The sequence below is a fragment of the Thermobia domestica genome, chromosome 9 (assembly GCF_964235325.1).
Source record: "Thermobia domestica chromosome 9, izTheDome1.hap1.1, whole genome shotgun sequence".
NCBI lineage: Eukaryota > Metazoa > Arthropoda > Insecta > Zygentoma > Lepismatidae > Thermobia > Thermobia domestica.
The window spans coordinates 34,551,746-34,573,199 of NC_137462.1; the positions used below are offsets into that span (position 1 = coordinate 34,551,746).

Here is a 21,454-nt window from a genome sequence, read left to right on the forward strand (position 1 = left end):
TTTAAGTACATGATCTGCACAACACTAAATGAATTCATTCTGCATCTCTGGCAACAGTGGCGGCGATTGGACGTTAAAAGTGGAATGGGGGGGGCAAAACATGATCTGAATATTTGTATATCAATGTTAATATACAAATTTCCCTGGTTGAAACTATATACATTACAGGCCATTTCAGAAAAGTGGGGGTCAACTGCCCCCCCCCTAATCGCCGCCCATGCTTGTAGTCTATGATGATCCATCTGCGACGCTTTACATTCATCAAGTGTTCTTGTAGCAATGTCTAAAAATACGGAAAATATTTGTAGGAAGTTTCTCTTTAGCACAAAAGTTATAACACTTTCAGTATTCACCGGGCCCCTCAGAAGTCCGGGCCCCGGGGGAATGGCCCAGGCTCCCGCCCCCTCTCGTCGGGAGTAGTAGGCCCCCCGTATATTGCGTCGAGTCAGCAAAAAATTTTGTGACGTCATAGGTCAAAGGTCAATGACCTTGGCCCGGGGTCAATGACCTAGGGGTACATAGGACCACCCCTCTAAATTTTGACATTGGTACCATGGCCCACCCCCTAAATTTTGGCAGGGGTACCTAGGACCACCCCCTTAAATTTCGGAAATTGTCAAATCTAAAAATTGGGTGTGGTAGCCTAGGACCATAGTATGCACCTCTATTAGTATTGGGGGTCTATGTCGTTCCCTTTCATGAGTAAAAAATTGCCAAAACATCAAATTTCGGAGGTTTCTGACCTAATTTATCCCCTTTGATGAGGTGTTATTACCCTATATAGTTATATGGGCGTATACAGGGTTCCATTACCTTTCATAAGACATGGGTATATTAATGCACCCCTTGAAAATTTTGGGAGGGGTACCTTGGCCCACCCCTTAAATTTTGGAAAATGTTAAATTTCAACATGTGGTATTATAGCATAGGACCCTAATATGTATCATGATAAATTTGGATGGTTCACCTCGTCCCCTTTTAGGGCTACAAAATTGCCAAAATATAAACGTAAGCAATACGTAATACCACGTGTTTGCTTTTTGGTTGATTTTATCCCCTTTTATGAGGTCCTATTACCTTATATGGTTATATGGTCATGTATAGGGGTCCATTGCCTATCATAAGACATAGGTATATTTGTGCACCCCTTTAAATTTTTGGGAGGGGTACCTTGGCCCACCCCTTTAATTTTGGAAATTGCTTAATTTCAACATGTGGTATCATAGTACTGGATCCTAATATGTATCATGATAAATTTGGGTGGTCCACCTCGTTCCCTTTTAGGGGTACAAAATTGCCAAAATATAAACGTAAGCAATACGTTGTACCACGTGTTTGATTTTTGACCTAATTTATCTCCTTGATGAGGTTCTATTACCTCATATAGATATATGATCATGTATAGGGGTCAATTCCCTATCATAAGACATAGGTACATTTGTGCACCCCCGCGAGGGGTACAATGGCCCACCCCTTTAATTTTGGAAATTGCTCAATTAAACATTTGGTATTACAGTACAGGACCCTAATATGGATCACTATAAATTTAGGTGGTCCACCTCGTTCCCTTTCAGGGGTACAAAATTGACAAAATATACCACGTAAGCATTACGGTAAGCATTACGTTGTATCACGTGTTTGGTTTTTGACCTAATTTATTCGTTTGGATGAGGTCCTATTACCTTATATGGTTATATGGTAATGTATAGGTGTTCATTCCCTATCATAAGACATATGTACATTGGTGCACCCCTTTCAATTTTTGGGAGAGGTACGTACCTTGGCCCTCCCCTTAAATTTTGAATTTTTTTTGATTTAAGCATTCGGTATTATAGCTCAAGACCTCAATATGTATCATGATAAATTTGGGTGGTCCACCTCGTTCCCTTTCATGGATTAAAAAATTGCCAAATTTACGTGTAACCATGTGTTTGGTTTTTGGTCCATTTTATCTCCTTAGGTGAGGTCCTATTACCTTATATGGTTATATGGTCATGTATAGGTGTTCATTCCCTATCATAAGAAATGGGTATATTGGTGCACCATTCTTAAAATTTGGCAAGGGATACACCCCTTAATTTTGGAAAAAATTTCGATTTAAGCATAGTACAGGACCTCAATATGTATCATGATAAATTTGGATGGTCCACATCGTTCTATATTAGGGGTACAAAATTGGCAAAATATAAACGTAAGCAATACGTTGTACCATGTGTTTGGCTTTGACCTAAGTTATCCCCTTTGATGAGATTCTATTATCTAATATGATTATATGGAGATGTATATAGGTTCATTTCCTATCATAAGACATGGGTATATTGGTGCACCATTCTTAAAATTTGGCAAGGGATATCTTGGCTTATCCACTCAGTTTTAGAAATTGTTTAATATAAGCATTTGGTATCTTCGTACAGGTCTTCAATATGTACCACTATAAATTTGGATGGTCCACATCATTCCCTTTCATGGGTAAATAACTACCAAAAAATCAAATTTCGGAGGTTATTGACCCCTTTGATAAGGATTTAGCACGTTATGTGGGTATGTACAGAGGTTTATTACCTTCATATGTTTATGTTCCCTTTTAAATTTGGGAATTATCAAATAACAAAATTCGGTAAACCTTTTTCTAGGACCCATTTTAAATGTTGGTGTTCCTCTTATAGCCAAATACTCAAATTTTGAAGTTTATTGACCGATTTTTTTTGATACGATTATATAATTGAATGAGTACAGGATTTATTACTTTTTTCATAAGACATTTATGTACCAATCTTAAATTTTGGGAGGGGTACATTTCTTATTGTCATATCAATAATTGGTAATTGTTCATAGAATTGGGTGATATATCTTTCTTTGGGTAAATCATTGTAAAATATTAGTATGATCACGTGATCAGTTATTGACCTATGATGTGGTTAGGTGTTCAGGACATTGGTACATTTAAACTTTGTAGGATAATTTGAGAATTGTCAAATGAAATTGCGTCATTGGTTTTGATTATTACAGCCAAATATAAACGTAAGCAATACGATGTACCACGTGATTGACCTTGATGAGGTAGTGTACAGGGATTCATTTCCTTTGTTGTGGTACTTCTTAAGTTTGAGTACACGTTTCTAGACAACAGTTGGTTCTACTCAGGTAAACAATTGACGGACATTATTCACCTTATTGAACATATAATGATATGATTAATTCTAAGACTTAGGTATATCAAGAGAAGTATTCTTTAAATTTGGGAATTGTGATAAACAGAATTTTAACATAAGGCGCAAAATTTGAAACAATACATTGAACTTTAGTCACAGCTCATAGTCTAAGATCATTTGTGGTGATTGATTTGATCTTGAGATTTAGAATCTGGTAGCTAACCTTATTGAATCTTATGACTCATAGTCTTAAGGGAATACATGCTACAACACTGGCAAAGTTATTGTTGATGCAATTTGATTGGTTGATCACTATCTTTCGTGATATCTGATTGGCTGATCACTATCTTTCGTGCAATCTGATTGGTTGATGATTTTCAAATCTTTGCTGCATTCAGTTTTAAGTTTTGTTTAACATTTAAGAAGCTTTTGAAATTTTCGTTTGAAAATATTTGTTTGAAATTTTTTGTTTGAAACTTTGGTTTGAATTTTTTTTAGTTTAAAAATTTTTGTTTCGAAATTTTTGTTTGAAAAAAATTTGTTTGAAATTTGTTTAAAAATATTTTGTTTAAAAATTTTGTTTAAAATTTTTTGTTTGAAAATTTGTCGTTTCAAATTCTTTTTTGATTTTTTTTTCGTTTCCAAATTTTTTGTTTAAAATTTTTTTGAAATTTTTTGTTTCAAGATTTTTGTTTGAAAAAATTTTTCGTTTCAAAATTTTGTTTGAATTTTTTCGTTTGAAATTTTTTGTTTGAAATTTATAGTTTCCAAAATTTTTTTCGTTTCAAAATTTTTTTTCAAAATTTTGTTTCAAAGTTTTTTGTTCGAAAATTTTGTTTGAAATTTTTGTTTCAGTTTGGTTTGACATTTTTAAAAGTTTGAGCACTCATTAGTAAAGAACCGGAACTGTTTAGAACAAAAACATCTGGCAACATTGTTTATCATGGTGCAATAGTACACGTCAGAACATGGGGTTGTACTTGAAATGAAAAAACACAAATCATTGAAATGGATCATTTTATTACACTGCACTGGTTAATCACATATATCCATACCAGATAAATTATCTGGATATTGTCGATACAATGTATTTTGAACTTCTTGCACAAGTTTGTCTTTAGCGTATAATTTTATTTCCAGTTGAAGTCTTTTAAGGTCTATTGCAATATCAATTGGTGGAAACTCAATATCCATTTGATCACAAATAAACTGTTTATCAATACAGGTATGCACCCACGAACGATGTTGACAACCATCACAGCATCTAGATACATGTTGTACAGTATGCATAACACATTTTTCAAAATAGTACTTTTTCAGGAATATACTTGTTTTGTTGCACACTTCCACTGCATGTTTCACACATTGGAATACGTTGATGAATTTGTTCCATTCCGTTTGCGTTAGATACACCATATTGCGAGGGACATGAAATGTACTCTTTTTACGTAACAGCACCATCTTCTCTTCAATGACTGTACGCAGCACCACTTCATGATTTGAGCCTAATGATTTGACTATGGTCACATTTAGCTCACGATGAAAATAATCGTTCATTTGGTCGATTCGTGAACATAATATTTGCCATTCTTCACTGGTCAGTTGTACACCAAATTGTTCTGCTTTGCCCAATCGAATTACAGGTTCAAATGTTCTAGCACTGATACCAATCATCACATGTTTTGTTTGAAATATATTTATTGGATAATAGCTTGCGAAGAGTAATTCTTTATCGTTAGAAGTACACATCTTTCCTGCTGAAACGCACTTGCTCAAATGATTTCGTGGGATGACACTGTATTTGCTGATTTTATAGTTATTACTGACGTCATTGGAAAGGAATGTGGTGACGTTTGAATTCATGATTTCATCACAGTTGCTGACGTCATGCTGACTAACCAAATTCATACAACTATGTCTGACGTCAAAGGAATGTGCTGACGTTTGAATTAATGATTTCATCACAATTGCTGACGAATCCGGCTGTGTACTAAATTCAAATTGATGACTTCGACCCAAGAATCCTTTGTAACATAAAGATACAGATCCAGTATTTAAGAAACGCAGCAGTTCTTCTTGTTTTGATGCTTCCATGGGTAAATATCTTGCTGGTAAAATTATATTCTTATCATTTTCAAGCTTCACTACGATTCTTAATCCAAACTTGTAGGGATCATTTGGCTAGCTAAGATTCTATAAGGTACATTCTGTTGTAAATCAGTAATCTTGGTAAATGATTTCATCACATCACGTGTGTTTAGAAACTGCAGACAAGTAGCCATGATGATGTTATTATGAATACTAACTCGAACGATACTTATATATGATGCAAAACTGATGACGTTGCATTATCATGTTCTGACGTGTACTATTGCACCATGATAAACAATGTTGCCAGAGGTTTTTGTTCTAAAGAGTTCCGGTTCTTTACTAATGAGTGCACAAAATTTTAAAAATGTCAAACCAAACTTTGAAACAAAAATTTCAAACAAAAATTTCGAACAAAAAATTTCAAAAAAATTTTAAACAAAAAATTTGGAAACGAAAAAATTTCAAAAAAGAATTTGAAACGATAAAATTTCAAACAAAAAGGTTTAAACAAAATATTTTGAAACAAAAATTTCAAACAAAAAATTTTTCAAACAAAAATTTCGAAAAATTTTTAAACTGAAAAAATTTCAAAACAAAGTTTCAAACAAAAATTTTCAAACAAATATTTTCAAACGAAAATTTCAACAGCTTCTTAAATGTTAAACAAAACTTAAAACTGAATGCAGCAAAGATTTGAAAATCATCAACCAATCAGATTGCACGAAAGATAGTGATCAGCCAATCAGATATCACGAAAGATAGTGATCAACCAATCAAATTGCATCAACAATAACTTTGCCAGTGTTGTAGCATGTATTCCCTTAAGACTATGAGTCATAAGATTCAATAAGGTTAGCTACCAGATTCTAAATCTCAAGATCAAATCAATCACCACAAATGATCTTAGACTATAAGCTGTGACTAAAGTTCAATGTACTGTTTCAAATTTTGCGCCTTATATTAAAATTCTGTTTATCACAATTCCCAAATTTAAAGAATACTTCTCTTGATATACCTGTCTTAGAATTAATCATATCATTATATGTTCAATAAGGTGAATAATGTCCGTCAATTGTTTACCTGAGTAGAACCAACTGTTGTCTAGAAACGTGTACTCAAACTTAAGAAGTACCACAACAAAGGAAATGAATCCCTGTACACTACCTCATCAAGGTCAATCACGTGGTACATCGTATTGCTTACGTTTATATTTGGCTGTAATAATCAAAACCAATGACGCAATTTCATTTGACAATTCTCAAATTATCCTACAAAGTTTAAATGTACCAATGTCCTGAACACCTAACCACATCATAGGTCAATAACTGATCACGTGATCATACTAATATTTTACAATGATTTGCCCAAAGAAAGATATACCACCCAATTCTATGAACAATTACCAATTATTGATATGACAATAAGAAATGTACCCCTCCCAAAATTTAAGATTGGTACATAAATGTCTTATGAAGAAAAAGTAATAAATCCTGTACTTATTCAATTATATAGTCGTATCAAAATAAATCGGTCAATAAACTTCAAAATTTGAGTATTTGGCTATAAGAGGAACACCAACATTTAAAATGGGTCCTAGAAAAAGGTTTACCGAATTTTGTTATTTGATAATTCCCAAATTTAAAAGGGAACATAAACATATGGAGTTAATAAACCTCTGTACATACCCATATAACGTGCTAAATCCTTATCAAAGGGGTCAATAACCTCCGAAATTTGATTTTTTGGTAGTTATTTACCCATGAAAGGGAATGATGTGGACCATCCAAATTTATAGTGGTACATATTGAAGACCTGTACGAAGATACCAAATGCTTATATTAAACAATTTCTAAAACTGAGTGGATAAGCCAAGATATCCCTTGCCAAATTTTAAGAATGGTGCACCAATATACCCATGTCTTATGATAGGAAATGAACCTATATACATCTCCATATAATCATATTAGATAATAGAATCTCATCAAAGGGGATAACTTAGGTCAAAACCAAACACATGGTACAACGTATTGCTTACGTTTATATTTTGTCAATTTTGTACCCCTAAAAGGGAACTAGGTGGACCACCCAAATTTATCATGATACATATTAGGATCCAGTACTATGATACCACATGTTGAAATTAAGCAATTTCCAAAATTAAAGGGGTGGGCCAAGGTACCCCTCCCAAAAATTTAAAGGGGTTCATCAATATACCCATGTCTTATGAAAGGTAATAGACTCCTGTATACGCTCATGTAAACATATAAGGTAATAGGATTTCATCAAAGGGGATAAAATCAACCAAAAACAAACACGTGGTATTACGTATTGCTTACGTTTATATTTTGGCAATTTTGTAGCCCTAAAAGGGGACGAGGTGAACCATCCAAATTTATCATGATACATATTAGGGTCCTATGCTATAATACCACATGTTGAAATTTAACATTTTCCAAAATTTAAGGGGAGGGCCAAGGTACCCCTCCCAAAATTTTCAAGGGGTGCATTAATATACCCATGTCTTACGAAAGGTAATGGAACCCTGTATACGCCCATATAACTATATAGGGTAATAACACCTCATCAAAGGGGATAAATTAGGTCAGAAACCTCCGAAATTTGACGTTTTGGCAATTTTTTACTCATGAAAGGGAACGACATAGACCCCCAATACTAATAGAGGTGCATACTATGGTCCTAGGCTACCACACCCAATTTTTAGATTTGACAATTTCCGAAATTTAAGGGTGGTGGTCCTAGGTACCCCTGCCAAAATTTAGGGGGTGGGCCATGGTACTCCTGTCAAAATTTAGAGGGGTGGTCCTATGTACCCCTAGGTCATTGACCCCGGGCTAAGGTCATTGACCTTTGACCTATGACGTCACAAATTTTTTTGCTGACTCGACGCAATATACGGGGGGGCCTACTACTTCGGGCCTGTAAGACAAGTGTAAATCCCGAACGAGATCATTGAGATCTGCTTGAGTTAGTAGGTAGTGTTTTGATGAAGAAGTGTCGAATGTAGGATTACTTCTATCTTACCCTTCTTCCACAGTATGCACTGAGTCGGAGTCAATCATCAATTCAAGTCACAAAATCTGGAGACTTTGGCACAGGATATTCGCCATTATGTAATACAGGCCTCACTGAATCTGGCAATTGGCAAACTTGGATATCTAACAGTATGTTTACTTTCGGATGTGATTTCTTTTATGATTGTTAAACAAAAATAGAAATCAATGGAATAGTATTTTTGATTTCTCCAGATCATGGGAATTACAAAAAGCACATGATGTGTGCAATTTTCCATCCTGTGAGCAGCCGCACACATGATACGTACACAACGTGTATTTGGAGCCCATGTTTTCAAAATCACCATCTTTACAGCCAAAGTAAAGATCATAACACTTTTTTCTTTTTTTTTTATAAGTGGTGTAAAATTTCATCTCTGAGATTTAAAGGTTAGTCCACTACAAAATAGTAGAAATTGTCCGGGTGGTTCAAAAACTTACTTGGCATTATGCAAGCTTTTTCACAATACACGAGAACAACTTTGACAAATCGAATACCTACATGACATAAGGTTCCATCTATGTCTGTTACGCTTACATTATATTTCATCTATCACGTAGGCTTATGAATTTAGCCAAATTAACAAATAAAATACGTTATAATAGTGGACATGCTTATGATATAATTGCTTTGTTTAAATTGTTATCTCATACATAAGTAACCATCAATATTTAAGAAGGAACTTGTACTGACGGCAACGATTTCTGCGGAATAATTACTGAATTTGACGTTGAAGACTGACTTCATACTTTCTTAAAATGTCTAAAGAAACTTTCAAGATATTACACTTATACACGGAATTTTATTTGGAGAAATTGTTTCGTAGATTAAAGTGAATTGACATGCTTATATTGACATTACATTTTGTGCTGTGTTTACTGTCTGCTCTTCCAATGACAGTTTTATGACAGAATAACTTGTTTCTATTTGAAGATGCATCCACTTGCATGTAGAGGGGGAAAAATGAGAAAAGGAAGAAGATTGCTTTATCAACTAGACTTAAAATTTAATAAAAATGCCAACTATAAAGGTAACCAAGAATGTTCTGTCGCTTTTTCACCTACACCTTCGTACATCAATATGTTACCTAAGACGTACCTGGAAGATCAAAACTAGTCCCCATCAGCATCGATGACCTTCTGCCAAAGTTCTGGAAGGCCATAAATTTCAGCGCGGTAGAACTTGGTGAAGCGAAGAAAGTATCAAGTGCATTTTGCACCTCTACTAGGGATTTGAACTGGCGTCCTCTAAGGTGATTGTCCAAGGAATATAACAGGTGATAATCGGGAGGTGCAATGTCCGGGGAGTATGGTGGATGCAATAGTTTCCCATCCAAGCCGTAGAAAGGTGACCTCGGTCATCTTAGGCATGTGTGACTTAGCATTGTCCTGTAACAGAAGGGTCCCTTTGTGATTCAAAAGTGATTCAGCTCCAGAGTTTTGAGTTATTCTTGAACACGGCTCAACTACTGACAGTACACAGTTGCATTGATGCTCTGACCAGCTGGTAGTGGTTCCCGATGCACGATGCCGCGAGCAGTCCACCAAACACTCAGCAGAACCTTCTGATGCAGTGCTGGTTTCGGCTCTTTTTAGAACCGGTTCATGGGATGCTAACCATTGATAACGGCGTCGTGGAGCTTCGCATAGGACCCACTTCTCATCGCATGTCAACACTCTGTCCAGAAATGACTCCTTTCTCAGACGAGACAGCAAAGAAACACAGATGTCTGCTCGCGTTGACTTCTGGACCGGAGTCAAATCATGTGGGACCCATCGACCCAACTTGTAGTGCTTCCCAAGTTGATGGAGGTGGTGTCGAATGGTTTCTCCACTCACACTAAACTGTACTCCCAGTTCCTCACGTGTCTGGCCACTGTGCACCTCAATTGCTGCATAAAGATCTTCATTTTGTAAATGTGTTGGTCTTCCGGCACGAGGTGTGTCTTCGACTGTTTCGCTACCGTCCTTAAACTTGTTAAACCACCGCTGTACTGTCCGCGTAGTCAGGACACCCTCACCAAACACCTGGCATATCTTCCGCCCCGCTGCAGCGGTGTTTGACCCGTTTGAACTCGTACAGCATACACGCCCTTATGACGCTCTCTGGAGGTCCCATGTTCACTCTGTCCTTACGCAAGTTCACAGTGTAACTGAACTACCACAACCAGGTAGTATGTTAGATATATCCATACCAATAACTGACCTTCGCCGTATCTTCATTCGCATTCAAATCACGGTGTAAGGGCCAATTGAACACAACTTCCACAAAAAGCGACAGAACTTCCTTGGTTAAGTTGATTTTCATTATGTTGGTTAATCATTAGTTCTTTGTTATTTGTGTCAATTTAGTCAGTGTATTCTTCGTTACGAAAAAAATATATATGATTAAGTTAATGTAATATGAGCATAAAACCCGCCCATAAAAGTTCACAGAGTAAAGCTCAAGCTCAAACCATCTACTATCTTCTTGATTCTGTCATCCCTGTTACGCAAACGTCTGTCTTAAAGAAGATTAGTAATTTTTTCTCACTGCCGATTATTGGGTATAGTTATATTAATTTAGACAAAGGATTTTGTTCCAGTTATGTATATTGGTACATGTGTAGATATGTTGATTTATCATTTATTGATTAGTCCCGATATCGAACCAACGTTCTATTGATTGATTTATGGACATGAAATTTTTCTTGTTGTATATGAGATTTACTATAACATTTTCTTTTTCTCTCTTTTTTTAAGAGATGCAAAGATGCTTAGTTGTTTTTTAAGAATGAGGAATATTGAAACCGAGGAAAGACAGTATTTCAGTAATGACATGTCAACAACCTAAGAACTTGTGTAATGTTTTCTTTCTTCATATTTTAATACTTTTCTTCTGTATTATTTAAGATATGTTTTTATTATATAACTTTTGTGTCAGTGTTTATTATCATAATAAAACAGAGAGAGAGCTCCTTCCTATAGTTATTTAACTTCTGTGACGTCAAGAGTCTAGTGTCACGAGGATTACCGCAAACATGACGCAGTAATAGTTTTGTACTTAAAAACCAAGGAGAACCTGGAAGAGGTTGTCAGTCGGACAATCGGTTAGTCGGGATACGAGAAACAGACAGTTCAGATTCAATTAGCCGAGATTATACATTCTGTCCGTCAGAGTAGTCTCTGACAAAGGAGCTGGTCGTTCAGAAAGTTCAGATTCAGTTAGCCGAGATTATATATTCTGTCTGTCAGAGTAATCTCTGACAAAGGAGCTGGTCGTTCAAAAGGTTCAGATTCAGTTAGCCAAGATTATATATTCTGTCTGTCAGAGTAGTCTCTGACAAAGGAGCTGATCGTTCAGAAAGTTCAGATTCAGTTAGCCGAGATTATATATTTTGTCTGTCAGGGTAGTCTCTGACAAAGGAGCTGGTCGTTCAGAAAGTTCAGATTCAGTTAGCCAAGATTATATATTCTGTCTGTCAGAGTAATCTCTGACAAAGGAGCTGGTCGTTCAGAAAGTTCAGATTCAGTTAGCCAAGATTATATATTCTGTCTGTCAGAGTAGTCTCTGACAAAGGAGCTGATCGTTCAGAAAGTTCAGATTCAGTTAGCCGAGATTATATATTTTGTCTGTCAGGGTAGTCTCTGACAAAGGAGCTGGTCGTTCAGAAAGTTCAGATTCAGTTAGCCAAGATTATATCCATACCCAAGTCGGGGATATAGCTGCCTTTTGGCTGGAGACACAGACTACAGGAACTCTGCAGGCCAGTATCAGTACAAGAAGACTTCATGAGTCAGTCCAAAGGAGGTGATCGAGGAGCCAAGCTTCAGGATAGAGTTTCGCCAGGTATCCTGAAACCCTGTATTTGTGTTAACCAACCTCCACTTATCCCCACTCTCTCTATATTTTCTAGAGTTATTGTTTTCTTTTCATCTAACTTTACTACTAATAGTTGTATTTCTTAGGCGAGCACCACTCGAATCCTAAGTATTATCTATCATTCTGAGAAACATCCCAAGATTATTTCTTAGGCGGCGCAGCGGCTCTGATAATTTCAGAGGTAGCACTCATAAAACATGTACGTTTTGTTTCTGGGTAACAAATTTGTTCAAATACGATCTTAAAACTTTTTCTTCGCTGAGCAAGTCCAAGTTGATTATGAATTTATAAATAAACTAGAAATTTCTCTATAGCGGATTTTTTTTTTTTTTTTAATTAGCAAATCTTGATTATAAATATCACACTGCATTTACTTACCGTAGCAAATTTGTTAAATCGAAGCCCACAATTTGCTGGTCAATTACTCGAGAACTAAAGATCTCCACTTCACCAAATTAGATATGTTGGTAGGTCTTAACAAGCTTAATACGCGTGTGATATACAATGGTGTGAATGCATTTGGTTCTTGAGTTATTGGCTATGCGTAGTTAGAACATGATAGAAGAACAATAGCAAAAATGAAGAGCTCTTATTAAACGCTTGCAGGAATGTGGATTTAGAACTAAATGCAGAGAAAACTAAATACATGGAAGTTCATCGGGATCGTAATGCGGCAAATTATGGATGCGTTAAAATATTAAATAATACTTTTAATAAAGTGGATACTTTCAAATCTCCAGGATCAATATTAACAGACGAAAACCATATTACCAAGAAATTAAATGCAACTAAAAGCAGGAAATCCGTGTTATTATTCAGTTCAAAATCTTTTGTCGTGGCGAATTCTGTCGAGGAATTTAAAATATATAAAACGATAATCATGCCAGTTGTTCTGTGTAGTTGCGAAACATGGTCGCTTACTCTGAAGGAAGAACGTAGACTGAAAGCATTTGAGAACAAGATCCTGAGACGAATATTCGGACCCAAGAGGAACAGGAATGGGAAATGGCGGAAACTTCATAACGACGAAATACATAATTTATACCATTTACCAAACAGTGTTAAGTCATCAAGTCTAGGATACTCAGGTAGACAGAGCATGTAGCCAGAATGGAAGGAAATACGAATGCTTTCAAAGTCCTAAGTGGGAGTCCAATCGAAAAAGGACTATTAGAAAGACCTAGACGCAGATTGGAGGACAATATTAAGATGGATTTCGCAGAAATAGGAATACAAAGTAGAAACTGGATTCAGTTGTTTAAGGATAAAAGTCAGTGGAGAGCTTTCCTGAACGTGGCATTGAACCTCCGTGTTACATAGACCATAGAGTTAGTTAGTAAGAACGTGAAGGTCTACTGCCATTTAAAATACCAGATCAGTTCCATTAATCACTAATTGTGAAATTCCTTGATTTCATTCGAATTAATTTCGATGGCCAATAACTTAGAAACTAAAACTCCGTACACTATAATATTTCATAGTATGTTCGAAAGTGTACACAGCTCGTCAATCTTTACTACTATACCAAATTTGACCAAGATCGGTTGTGCTTTATTGATCGTGATTCAGTGAAATTTCTTCACTTTATTAACCAGGAATGCTTCCCAAATGTAAAATGTTTTACATAATCTGAAAACATATATGACAAGGTGTAATTTAGTTAAAAGTTTTAGCTGCTAATGGACATAAATAATAAAGTTATGACACAATACAGATTTTGGGAAAAGTGTACCCAAAAAATTGTAAAATTTTAAAGATAAATTCAAATAGCTTCAAATATATTTAAAATGAAATGAAATAAAATCTGTGAGTTTTACGTCCCACGGTCATGCCGGCTAGACTAAAGGAGACGGTGATGTTGAGAAATGAAGTAAATTGTGGAATGAAGAAAGTGGGAGGAAACGGGAGAAATCCGAGGAAACCCACGCACACGGTGTTTGTCCGCCACAATGTTCACTTGGCGCAAGCTGGAATCGAATCAGGGTCCCCATGCAACAGAGGTGAATGCTCTACTACTGAGCCACCGCGGCCCCTTCAAACATATTTAAGCAATCAATAACAAATTTTGGTAACATTATACACACTATAGAGGCTATCAAAAGACATTATCATCGATGCTATAAATAAGGCAGTGTGGCCAACTCGGTATGCAGTTTTTTTAAATGGTTCTTCGTCATGTTACTAGGTGTATAAGATGAGTACATAATGGTAAACAAAAATATATGTCTAATGTGTAGCAGTGTTGCAAACTTTAAAGAGTTATTTGAAAAGATTGATTGCTATAGCTTTGATTCATATATTGCAAAGTACATGGAAACAAGTATTTATTTTACAAAAGTAGTTCCGAAAAGGACTACAAGGACTAGCCTCTAGTACAAAAATATGTAAACTGACTCAACAATGTTGCCAGAATAAAATATATTTCTCAATATTTTTGTAAAACGTATTCCGAACAGAAAGTTTCCAAACTAATATAACATTTCTCATTGACCTTCAATCTCATTATTTTGATATTTTACACAAAGTATTTTACCTTTAACAATCAAATTCTTGTTAGTAAATTTCTTCGAAGACTTTGTAAGTTTTTTCAGTAACACACTTTCCTACACATGATTGAAAATATTCAGTTAGTTCATTTATCAAAACTTCATATTAATTCAACGCTCGAACTTCACAATGATGTTACGCTAGATGGGGAGGTTACTGGTTATCTAGTGACAGGCGGACGTGTTGTTGACCAAGATCACAGCGATGGTCGAAATTATCCATTAAGAATAGGATGTTTCCGAAATAAAAAGGATAGATCTACTGTACTTTGCCCAGCGGGAGTTCATGTGGTTCGGATTCCACGTTAATCAGCAGGTTCACGTCTCATATAACCTCGCCGCTGGAAGGGACGCTAAACTACAATCAACTCAACTCTTTCTTTTTCTTTTCTTCTTTTTCCTTTCTTTATTTTTTATTTATAAATTCATAATCAACTTGGACTTTCTGAGCAAAGAGAATGTTTTAAGATGGTAAGAAAGAAAGAAATATTTCACTAGAATGGTTACAACTTCACCTTTTCTCGGATCAGTAATATTTTGATTGGTTTGACGCATATTTCCACTTTTTCCCATCCTAAGGCAGATGTTTCATTTGCACGTGCCTTTTCTTCCCTACATGTTGTATATTATTTAGTAGCCATATTTCAATGGCGGCCTTCCTCTAAATATTTTTTTCTATCATTCCCCCCATAGCTAATATCGTGATTTTTCTACGTCTCATAAACTGTCCAACTATCCTATCTCTTCCTTTCGAAATATTCTCCAATATACTGCTTGAAAAACTCTTTCATTTGATGCCGTGTTTAACCATTCAATTACCCATAAATGATCATCGTTCATTGAAATTATAATAATGAGATGTTCTCTTAAGAAGATAAATTAAAATAAACACTGCATTAAGGGATAGATATGTAATGTAATAAAGGAATTCGGAAGATTATCATATTTTTACTCCCATTTTTAAAATTATACATTGTGGTACTTAAAATGGATTCCCTAAAAGTAACCTTGCCACGCGATGACACCAGGCAGAACTTTTCTAATACTAAAAAATAATTTAACATTCATCCGTACATTATTGTCTAATATTTGACTTGTGTGTTTAAAGAAAAAAAAATGTGATGTCACTTATTTACAAAGTCAAAAAAGATACGTTCTACCTTATGCTAGAAAAGCATATTTAGGTAGTGTCATCTTGCGGAAGGATATGAACATTGTATAGGCAACACTTAATCAGTATACACACTAAAAAAAAAGGATCACAACACCCGAGTGAGACAGGGCACTCCACCAGTCACAAGCCTTCACAGTGTTCTGCTTTTCTTCGAAATATCAGCTTTCTGGACCAGTAGTTAACACAATGGTAATAAATTATATATGTATATATTCAATTATTAGCAATACTTGTCCAAGACATGGGATGTAGTACTTGCAGCTTTGGTATTGAGATTTTGGTTCACGGGTTGTTCTTCGCAACACTTAATGCTCCAACAATTTTTGAACAAAAAGGGATAAAATATGAGAATGTATCTAACACAATAAATTGATGTGATGCAGAATATATAGGATAGAATTACAAGAATAACCCGCTTATGATAAAGTATGTTAAGGTTCATCTAAGTATACACATTTGTTTGGCATCTATATCACAATCTAAATAATGTGATGAACAAAATTTAATGATATTTAGACATAAAGTTACAAACACACAAAACCTTCCTTTATTAAAATAAACTTGAAAATACTTTAGACATTAAGTGTTTTTGAGTTTTTTTAATATATATATATATTTCGATACATATTTTGAAATCCATACTCTCTGGCTACGAAGTAAATATCAATTGACTTATCACATGAGAAACTGTATACAAAAATTGGGTACTTTTAGTAAAGAAATCGAGTTTCTTTTAAGAAAAAAAAGGACACATTAAGTTGACAAAGAAATGAAATTGCTTAGTTTCGCGGTTGATAAGTTAAGGGATTTATTAAGATTCTTTTCTTTTTTTTAAAAAAAAATCTTCCTTAGGAAAGAATAATGTGATAACTTTATGGTATAAAAAGTTTTATGCATACTGTAGGCGACAGTACACATTAAAGTTGAAAGGTTAGATTAAATTGCAACGATTTTTTTTTTTAAATTTTAGTACGAGCATAATTATGGAACAATACATACCGTACTCTTTTAGTTTTCATTTAAAAAAAAAATAATTATATTTCTTCCATACTGCGACATCAAGCAATATTATATTTGAGAAGGATGGGTTCATAGTTGAACTAGAAAATCTTAACGAAAATGTTGTAAATGCAGTAAACAATACACATTTACACTAAATACATTACATTTTCCTTTTATTATTATCATTTTAAGGAAGATGAAAGAGTTCCAGCAAGTCTATGGGACGCAGAAATTCCTTAGCTATAAGTAGCTATTGATGTACGACGAAATAACAAAAACTGTGGTGGTGTTTTTCTTTTCGCTTATAAAATCAAATAACAATTAGTTCTATAACGTGTATTTTATTTCTAAGCTTCGTTGGAGTATAATGTATTTATTTTTAAACATATTTACATATATATGTATATAATATCTATATATTTCGAGACAAAATATCTAGGGACTTGTATTTTGTTAAATATTATAACATCTAAAGTCCTTTTTTAAAGTGCAGAAACTAAAACAATTCCTTTTGATTTAAAAAAGAATATGCTTCTAAGCTCAATAGAAAGTCTTTTAATCAAATTGGTGCACTACAGGGTCACCTATAAAAATAATTATGCTAGATTTCTTTGGCAATTGCTGTATCATATATACTTTCATTCTAATCTTCTTTTTTGTGTATAGAATCTACCTAAAAGTTAATATTGCTGGGAAGGTGGGATTCATATATGTTGAAAGACTGTTGTGACCGGTTACATCATCACATGGACATCCTAATAATACAATTTCCTACACATTTTCGTACCGTTATTGCATCAGCAACTCCCTGTTGTTGTGATTCATAATACTATCAAACAACAAAATATCGCAAATATTTAGTAGTATGTGGGATTTCATTGGTCCTTTCCAGCTTATTTCATTCTGGAACACTTTACACAACATATATGAAAATTTTCGAAAGAAAATAATATAGAACACATTTCCCTGCTTAGTGTGCTTATATAATCTCTCTTGATTTTTCAGAACGATTATTAAATCACAACGTATAAACTTTTATTTTCATTACAAATAAATAATTCTCAACACTTACAAGTTATATGAAATATTACACATTAACTTTATTAAAATTATCGAACAGTTTCTTAAATAAACCATTCAACCTAATGTGTCCTTACTCTATTTCATTCACATGGACTGTATCTGTTTCTTCTCTCTGTAATGTTGATTAGAAGGCCCTGTATCACAAAGAGATTCACTTCGCTAACAGGTGTCTTCACAGCCAGGCACATTTATATCATTGCTATCCCAGAACAAATTGAGTTACTGCAATAATATGATGGAAGATATTAATCCAACTTTATGTCAGAATAGGGGGGGGGGTGAAACAGAAATACACTAATTACATGACTTCAGGATATTGGTTTCAAATATCTACGTTTTCCCTTTTTTTTTAAAGAGTAAAACAACACTGTATACATTAGGCCTACATCTCACAGATGTCGATTGTGCATCCTTAAATCTTGATCTACTACGTGGTACAAAAGTATGTCTGTTTGCCTACTATCAAATCAATGACTAAATTCCATTTTTTTAAAAGTAATCCCGTTAAAGTTATTAAATTTCACCATCACCAAAGCGAGCATCATCTTATTAGTGTATTCATTTCCACAATACATATTACTAATTTCTTGTATGTATGTATTTATTTATTACGCAAGCCCTGCTCTTTAACTTTATAAAGTCTCCAAATAATGGACATTGTATTTATTAAAATTGAATTATTAACATAAAAAGAGGAGCGACTTGCAAGTATCACCACCAAATGGCAGTGTGCGACTTTTATTATTATTATTATTTTTTTTTTTTCGTTTTCATTTAATACCTTGGAAATGTAGCCAAGGTACACATATATATATATTCCTTAATCAACAAGATAATCTCATGATAAATTTGGAACGTACACATCGCTACACGATATTTTGTACAACTGGAATATATCCTATAACATTCACAAAGACACAACAACATTATTCTATACAATAACAAAAAGGTTTACTTTATGGCAATATTATATCACTCATTGCCAAAACAAATATATGTATTATATGACTATATATATATGTATAGTTTTAAGTTAGTTATTGCTACAGCAATATGGCATGCTAAATTAAAGTGTGAAAAGCAGATTAAGGTTATTCTTCTGTCAGAAAATAGTAGTTTATAATTTTTTTTTTTTTCAGGAAAATTTGAACAAGCTTCTCTTCTTAATTTTTGTGTGTATTGGGCATATGTACACTTAAAAAAAAAGGATGTATCTTTTCGTTGCAAAACATAAATGTCACTTAGCCTATAATACATATGATACAAGGTTTTGTTGTTTGGTATTTCGAAATAATGACTGTAGGAAGCAAATGTATATGATAAATAAGATTTTTTTTTTTTTTTTTACTATATTAGAGAGATTGCTTCAATCGCTGTTAATGTATCCATGAGCAGAGGCAAATAGAAGTTTAACATGATTTATACAAAGGTTTCCTCAAATTAAAAATGTTAATAATGTGTACCTCATATTTTGCCTTATAGTACTATTCAATTTAACTCCGAACTATACAGAAACTTTTCTGCAGACAAAAAAACCATCTCATTTTCATTTACTCATATAGGAAATTTACATTCAGTCATATTTTTTCTAAATCCAGTTTCTATTGTTGCTGATAACGAGAAATTTGGGATACACTATAACTTAATTTCTAATATAATATTTAAAAGTAAAATGTAGGAAGTAAATATATATATATTTAAAAAATCTTTGGTTCAAGTATTAACTTTAGGTTCCTAATAAATAAGTAGCAAAAAGGAGACAGAACATATAATATGGTTTGTATATCACTAGTTGCAATAATTTATCTTGTAATCGAAGTAAACAAACGTATTGTTCGGGAACACAAGAAGAAATGAGAAAAGCTACTAGCATGCACACACAGCTAGGAAGAGTTTGTCGAAAAAATGAATATTGTAAATTTTTCACACCAACGTTGCTGACGATTGGTGAATTCGTAATATCTTGAACTGTGTCCAGTGAACCGAATAGATCTAGCTGAAATAAATATAAGAAACTATAATTATTAAGGCAAATATTGCTGAGAAATCAAATTTACATCTTTGTAAATATACTATAAATATGTACACATTAATATCACAGTCAAAGGGCCTATCTGATTTGCCATAAGGACCAGACTTTGTCACATGATCAGGTCAAAAAATCACGTGACGTGCTGAATCGAGTGTGGAGATTATAAATCCAAATTTGAGATATTTCAAGCACGTAACCTCCGCGTGGAGCGCCCTGGGTAATTCGAAATGAAATGAAATGAAATCTTTAAGTTTAACGTCCCACGATTATGCCGGTTAGGCTAAAGGAGACGGCGGGAAACGGGAGAACCCCGAGAAAACCCACGAGCACGGTGTTTGTCCACCACAAAGTCCACACGGCGCGAGCTGGGATCGAACCAGGTGGGTAATTCGAAGATGATGCATACAATTTATCATTATTATAGATTTTAGTCAAACAACTTGACTTTTGACAATGTTTTATCCATATTTACCTTACGTGCTATACATCGTTTTTAAGCTCCTCATTATGTCTTTGCAGTAAGCTTCCAATTAGCCATCTCCTTACTATAGTTTTTCAGATATGTGGACAACTTCATTTTTTTTTTTTTTCGTGTTTCGTGTTTGTGTTTCGTGCTTTTTGACTATGTTCCATCCATTTAAGGACAACTTGCTTTTGGAATATAGGAGCTATATAGTCTCTTCTACATTTGAGCTGAATTTCAGCCATCTCCCTCTTTTGATTTTTGAGATAAATGGGGGAATTATTTGTTTTTTCATTAATTTTTCCATCGACATTAATGTTAATGTTTCGTGGTTTTTGACTCTGTTCCGTCAATTGTAGGACAATTTACTTTTGGAATATATAATCTATATAGTTTATTCTACATTTAAGCTGAATTTCAGACACCTTTCTCTTTTGGTTTTCGAGATAAGTGGAGGAATTATTTGTTTTTAATTGATTTTCCATCGGCATTAATGTTAATCTTTCGTGTTTTTTCGACTCTGTCCCATCCATTTTAGGACAATTTACTTTTGGAATATATAATCTATATAGTCTATTCTACATTTCACGTGAATTTCAGCCATCTCCCTCAAAGTCTGTTCACATCATTGCAACCGGATAGGTCCTTTCCTATTTTTTTTTTTTTTTTAATCAAATATGTTACCTACTTTTTGGAAAAAGAAAGGAAAGAAAAGAGGCTTTAATGCAAGTTCTATAGAGTAACAAATAGCGAGTTATGTAACAATAGCAATAATAGTAATAATAGATGAGAGAGAGAGAGAGAATAGTTTTCAGTCAAAAACTCACTTTTAAACAAACACGATAGAACAGTTAAGAGTAAAAGAGGGATTAAGTAATTGTTAGTTGGGTATGATAACGAAAGAAAGATCATGAGCAAGTCACGTACTGTCGGCTGTGGAAATCAACTAACAGAAAGAGAAAAATATTCTACTAAGAG

General features: G+C 34.2%; 1 protein-coding gene and 1 long non-coding RNA gene across 7 annotated transcripts in view; one reads left to right on the top strand and one right to left on the bottom strand.

Moving 5' to 3' along the window:
- Nucleotides 1-21,454, top strand: part of LOC145694549 (uncharacterized) — a 167,624-nt gene that overhangs the window by 66,893 nt on the left and 79,277 nt on the right. The gene's annotated exons all lie outside the window — the stretch shown is intronic.
- Syx1A (Syntaxin 1A) overlaps nt 17,548-21,454 on the bottom strand; it is a 229,222-nt gene continuing 225,315 nt past the window's right edge. For 5 of the 6 annotated variants that reach the window (XR_014133021.1, XR_014133020.1, XR_014133023.1 and 2 more), the window contains one exon: nt 17,548-19,977. The gene's annotated coding sequence lies outside the window, so the exon portion shown is untranslated. The remainder of the gene's footprint in view (nt 19,978-21,454) is intronic. The other variant, XM_081770867.1, reaches the window with a different exon arrangement.